Below are 6,743 nucleotides of genomic sequence, written 5' to 3'. Positions count from 1 at the left end.
TGGGACATTCTCTCCTCTTGAACCTGATGACATTTGCGTAACAGCTGGAGCAGCGAGTCAGTGGGCTCCAGCTGATCTGAGGGGTCTTTTGTTTTTCCCTGAGTTCACTGAAAATGTGATGGAAGTCCATCCGAATTTTATTCAGATTGGAGACATTTTATAAATGTCTCGAATTTTATTCAAATTGGAGACATTTTATAAATGTCTCGAATTTTATTCAAATTGGAGACATTTTATAAATGTCAGTGCAACAACGGCTGGGTTTGGTGACTGCAGCCAAAAACAAATATACAATCCAAATGAAACCAGAACTGACGATTTTATTCAAGCACGCAAAAGGACCTAAATAAATAAATGGTTATAATAATAAATGTTTGTTAGCTGCTGAGTCGTAGTTTGGATTACTGAGGGGTCAAACTGCTGCGGGGCCCCTCACCTACAACCTGCTGTACTATGACCCTGAAACCAACCGGAGCGCGGCCCAGCGCCCAGTGTGTCAGTATGTATTAATGTGGGAATATAAAACGGTGATTATTTCCTTCATTAATTCTTCACTGATTGTTTGGTTTGTAAAGATTCTGCTGTCACAGGATGTCTGAAGATTCTCAGTCATCCAGGTCATAGTTATCCAACGAAGGTTAAAATCAAGGGCAACTGGGCTTGGTTGAAGATACTGGAAGACGTTTCGTCCCTCATCCAAAGGACTTCTTCAGTTCTGACTGACTGTTCCTGACTAGTAACAAGCTTAGAGTCACAGCACCACCTTCTGGATACCTGCATTCATACTCAACCGCTTATCCTGCGTGCAGGGTCGCGGGGGGCTGGAGCCAATCCCTGCTGACATCGGGCGAAAGGCGGGGCATAACCTGGACAGGTCGCCAGTCCATCTCTCACACCTAAGGACAATTTACCTAGGTCGCATGTCTTTGGATGGTGGGAGGAAACCAGAGCACCCACCGCCGGAGCAGACACGGGGAGAGCACAGACCTTCTTGCTGTGTGTGGCAACAGTGAGAACCTCCGCATCCCGCTCTGCCCTGCAGTTTTATTTTAATTTGTTCGTCTCTTTCCTGTTTTAAGCAGCGTTACATTCTTAGATTAGATTCCACTTCAGTCAAACTGCAGAAATAAATCTTGAACTATTTAGGGGTCAGCTCACTTAAATATTGTGTGTTTCTGTGCACTGTTCTGATTATTGGGGAGTTTAATTTACAACAAAAACATCATCATATTTTAGAAACTCATCCTGTGTTTTGGGTGTGAAAATCTCAAGAAGTAACTAAAGCTGTCAGATAATAAATACAGTGAAGTAATTAAACTGTATTTCCCTGTGGTGGAGTAGAAGGTATCCACAAGGTGGTGCTGTGACTCTAAGCTTGTTCTTACCGGTCAGGAAATAGTCAAAACAATCATTCATGAAGATGTTTGTGTCAGCAGAGATCAGACTGGTAACATAAAGTAAAGTCAGACAGATCATTAGAATAGAATAAAGTTTATTGCCATTTACACAGGTACACTGGAATTCTTGTGCGTCGCTCAGAATCATCTTTAAAAAAGGTAAAAGTGTGTGTGTATATATATATATATATATATATATATATATATATATATATATATATATATATATATATATATATATATATATATATATGTGTATATATATGTGTATATATGTGTATATATATGTATATATATGTGTATATATATATATGTATATATGTGTGTATATATATGTATATATATGTGTATATATATGTATATATATGTGTATATATATGTATATATGTGTGTATATATACACATATATATATATATGTGTGTGTGTGTATATATATATATATATATATATATATATACACACACATATATATATATATATATATATGTGTGTGTAAATATATATATATATATATATATATATATACACACACATATATATATATATATATGTGTGTGTATATATATATACACATACATATATATATATATATATATATATATATATATGTGTGTGTATATATATACACATACATATATATATATATATGTATGTCTGGGGAGAGAGAGAGAGAGAGAGAATAAAATAAGGTATATACAGTACATGTACAGTACTTGTAAATGCAAATTTACGTTAATGTGTGTAGGATCCTATAAAAGACCCAGTTTGTTGATTGATTAATTGGGAATTTGGGAGTATTTTTCATTTCTTATGTAAAGGATCTGAATACTTCCTCCACCGTTTCCCATCCATCAGCTTTGAGCCGGACCTGATGTCCAGCATCACTGTTGGACTCCACTGATGCTCTTGTGTCTGAACGGGAGCAAATCCCTGCGAGACTGAAACCTGAAGAAGGGAGGCTTGGTTTCAAAATGACATGAATGTCCATGTGTCCACATACTTTTGGCCATGTAGTGTATGAATAAGGCAATGCAAGTTTATTTGTATAACACATTTCAGCAACAAGGCAATTCAAAGTGCTTTACATAAAAGCAACATTGGGACACATAAAAAATACATTTTAAATACAAATTTCTTTTTTTTCTTTTTTTAAGAAAATAAAAACAGGTTAAAACAGGACAGCAAAAGTTACAGCACATGTAAGATATTAATCAAAAGTCTTAAATTTGATAAAATGCAGAAAGCGGACCTGATCCCGGATGACCTGAGAGGTCTGGATGGTTCATAAGGTAGCAGCAGCAGCAAATTCAGTGCTTTATAAACCAACAGCAGTATTTTAAAATCAGTTCTCTGACAGACAGTAAGCCAGCGTAAAGACCTCAGAACTGGAGTGATGTGATCCACTTTGCTGGTCCTAGTGAGGACTCGAGCAGCAGCGTTCTGAATCAGCTGCAGCTGCCTGATGGATTTGTTTTTTTAGGGAGTCCTGTAAAGACACTGTTACAGTAGTCGAGTCGGCTACTATTATAAACGCATGGACTTGTTTTTTAAGGTCCTGCTAAGACATTAGTCCTTTAATGACTGAAGAAACCTGACACTGACATAAAATCTGTGCCTTTAATCATTGACCTATTCTTCAGGCGATAGATGGACTGACTTTTTAACGGTCTGAATGTGGCTGCTGAAATTCAGGTCTGAGTCCACGACTACACCAAGATTTCTGGCTTGGTGCTGATTGAAGCCGAGCGCTGACCTTTCATCGTTTTAATCGAATACTTTCTGTAGGTTTTTTGTTGTTTTATTCTCAAAGTTCACAGGTGCTCAGATCAAGACGGAAGAAATGTGTGTATTAGCCATAACGTGAGCCACCACTTCAGTCCAGACTGGTGATCTGGTGCTCCTCTGACCTTTTGCCCAATACTGTAGTTTATGAATATGAACATAATATGTGCAAAACTAACTAATGACATTCCCATCAGCTGAACCTTGTGTTTAGTGCCAATTAGCAATTGTTAACATGCTAATTTTGGCTAATAACACGGTAAACATGATACCTACCAGTGGCGTCGTCTCGGTCTTGTCTCGGACATTGAGGACTCAGGATTTTGATCTCGCATTTTATTATGTAATGTGGGGAACTGGTCTTGGTCTCGACTTGGTTTCAGCCCCTAAAAGTCTTGGTCTTGTCATCGTCTCGATAAACTCTGGCGCTCTTGACTCCAACACTACCTACCAGTTTTTAGGCAGTGACATTTAAACATATTAGCATGCTGACATTAGCGTTTAGCTGAACTGTGCCTACATACAGCCTCACAGAGCTGCAGACTCTTTGTCCAGTATGCTAACATGCTTGAATCTGTTGTGATTCCTCCAGGTGTTTAAGTTTCTTCCCAAAGTCAAACAACATGCAGGTAAAGTCAACTGGAAACTTGTACCAGTTTGTACCCAGGTTACAACGGGAGAGTCTCCAGGCTCCTGCAACCCGAATCCAGACTACAAACTGACTCTGAGCCGGTTTACAAAAACCAAAACTGATTATTTTTAAACAGAGAAAATTAACTCATAGCTGTTTTTGTACTTTCTGTGGAACGTTAAAAGGTAATAGTGGACTAATCTGCAACAGCACCTCCTGATCTGTATTGTAGTTAAAAATTTTTGACTTTTGTTGATGGGCAAAATGGCCCAGATGTCATTTTAGAGCCCCGTGTTCCAAACACCCTCCAATCATGCACGTCCGTGACCTCTGCCTCTCTGAAACTGAAACTCCCTCCACCTCCCCAGCCTCCTCCTTTAGTTGTATGTGAGTGTGTACTGTTTGTATTATGTGTTCATGTCCGTTAGATGTTGTGTATCTGGAGCTCTGTTGGTGGTTTCCACGCTCAGTCTGTGTCAACCTGCTCAGATTTTGTTCCAGCATGCATTTTTTTTGTGCAATAATAATTGAAATCTCTTGGGGAGTGTAAGCGCTTTATTGGAGACACACGTGATAATTAAATCTTAGTGTAGCAGCCCCTCAGTGAGTTTTTTACACTCATCATGTCGGCTGATGTTGTGCTGTTGCGAACACTGAGAGAGTAGCTGCTGCAGCTATGAGTCATTTTCATTACTGATGAATCTGCGGATTCATCTTTGTGATTAATCAATTAATTGTTTGGTCTATAAAATGTCAAAACATCTCGTCACGGTTCTGTGTCTTTTTTGGTTGGTTTTACTTCCCGTTCTTGTGTTTCTGGGTTGATTGTTCGCACCTGCCCTGATGTGTTTCACCTGTGTCTCGTCGCCTCCAGGTGTTTAAGTCTATGTCTCACTATTGTCTAGTTGTCATTTCACTGTTTACAAGTGTTTCACCCAGCCTGGTTTACACTGTGTCGTGTCTCACCAGTGTTCCTCCTGCCTCTCCTGTGTCTTGGGTTTACTCACTCATTTTGGATTTATTGTTATTCTCCTGTTAGTCTTTTGTTTTTGGACTGCGTCACTTCCGCATGTCTCCTGGATTAATGCTGTTTCCTGGGATTCTGGACTTTTATCTTCATGTTTGGATAAATGTTGCCGTATTTTGGACTGCCACCTCACCTGTAAAGTTCACCTTTGTTTTATAAAACCCCACTAAATATACCTCTTGTTGTGGAAATTATATTGCTGGTGAGGGGTTGAGCAAATAATTGGGTTACAACAAACCGCTGTCTTCGATAGATCTATAAGCCATAACAAAATTAGTAATAATAGCAGAAGAACATGCATAAAAGATTAAATGTAAGAGGACAAAATTTTCTGCCATAACACCTCTGTCTCATGAGTGCCTGCTTCTGGGCCTAAATCCCTGTTTCCCGCGTGTCATGGATAAGGCTGCAAATGAAATGGGAGGATGTGCAGTTAAGATAATATTTATTAACACAAAACTTAACTTAAACAGGCTTCCACAGGAGCTCGAGGCTAGAGTTCAAACAAAGGTAACAGAGCATAATACACAGTGAAAATCCAAAAACACGGCGAACAGAGCACGGGAGAACACTCAACCAAGACGAGGACGTCACAAACACTGAACACAACTGAGGACAATATATACACAGGCAAACGAGCAGGGGGGGAAGCAGAGCTGAAACACACCAGGTAATCAATGACAGGAACAAAGCTAGACAAGAACACATGAGAACAGAACACTTCAAAATAAAACAGGAGGACTACTCTAAACATGGAGACACAGGACTGAGACACAGACCAAAATAATAAAACACCGAAGCACACAGACCAGGAAAAACACTAAACATGAACTTAAGCACAAGACTAAGAACTAAGATAAGAGATAAGACAGATACCAAGAAAACTTAAACATGCAAATTAAGATTAAACTTAACTACAAAACCCTAAACATGACAAGATCAAAGCTTATAGAAACACAGAACCTCAAAAAAACAGGAAAGACATGAACACAAAACCACACTCCTAACACCGTGTCAGCTGGATGGCTGAACGTGACACATACCAGAATATCCAAAACATTTTGTTGGACCAACAGTCCAAAAGGTAAAAATATTCAGTTTAATTTCACATAAGACCAAAATAAAGCAACAAATCTTTCAGTTGAGAAGCTGGAATGAGCCAAATAATTAGTTGATGATCAAAAAAAGTTGATTATTTTTTCTGTTTATCAACTTATCAATTACTCAACTCATTGTCTCAGGATATAATAGTGTAGCCAATAATATTCAATTCACAATGACATCAATTAAAAAGTCATTTAAATGACTTTTCCAGCTGACATTTGTACATATTAGCCTTTCTTTATACAGCCCACTTACACTGCGGCAATAAACACTTCAGCATTTTGCTTACACTATTCAATTCAATTTATATAGAGCCATTTCACAACAAGTTATCTCATTGCACTTTTCACATAGAGCAGGTCTAGACCGTCTTTGTGAGATTGTTTACAGAGACCCAACAATTCCCACTTCACTATGCATTTATCATTTTTATATTCTTAACCTTTATAGTTATAGTTTTTAATTCTTATTTTTATTCTAATTATCTTTCTTTAGTGCACACAGGCCTATTTAGTTGGAAGTTTTAATCCAAAGCAATTTACAATAAGCTCAATTAACTTCACCAAACCAACACCAACTTCATCAAATATGCTGAACTGCCCTCAATTCTGCCACATTTAGAAACAATAAGAGACAGAGGTTTTTTTGTTTTGGGCTTTCTTATTGGCCACGGTGCAGTCTTTTCACAGTTGCTGCTGTCCTGATGTTCATGGGGAGCTCGGACCACCATTGTGGAGGACCGTAGCTGGAAAGCACTCATAGTGATGGGGTAGCAAGCTGGAAGATCTGGGGTGTCATGTT

Source organism: Micropterus salmoides, unplaced genomic scaffold (assembly GCF_014851395.1).
Source record: "Micropterus salmoides isolate LMB-PRFRI ecotype aquatic unplaced genomic scaffold, ASM1485139v1 Ms_hic_scaffold_13, whole genome shotgun sequence".
Taxonomy (NCBI): domain Eukaryota; kingdom Metazoa; phylum Chordata; class Actinopteri; order Centrarchiformes; family Centrarchidae; genus Micropterus; species Micropterus salmoides.
The sequence above is the reverse complement of the archived record's forward strand: the minus strand, read 5'-3'. Positions refer to the sequence as shown.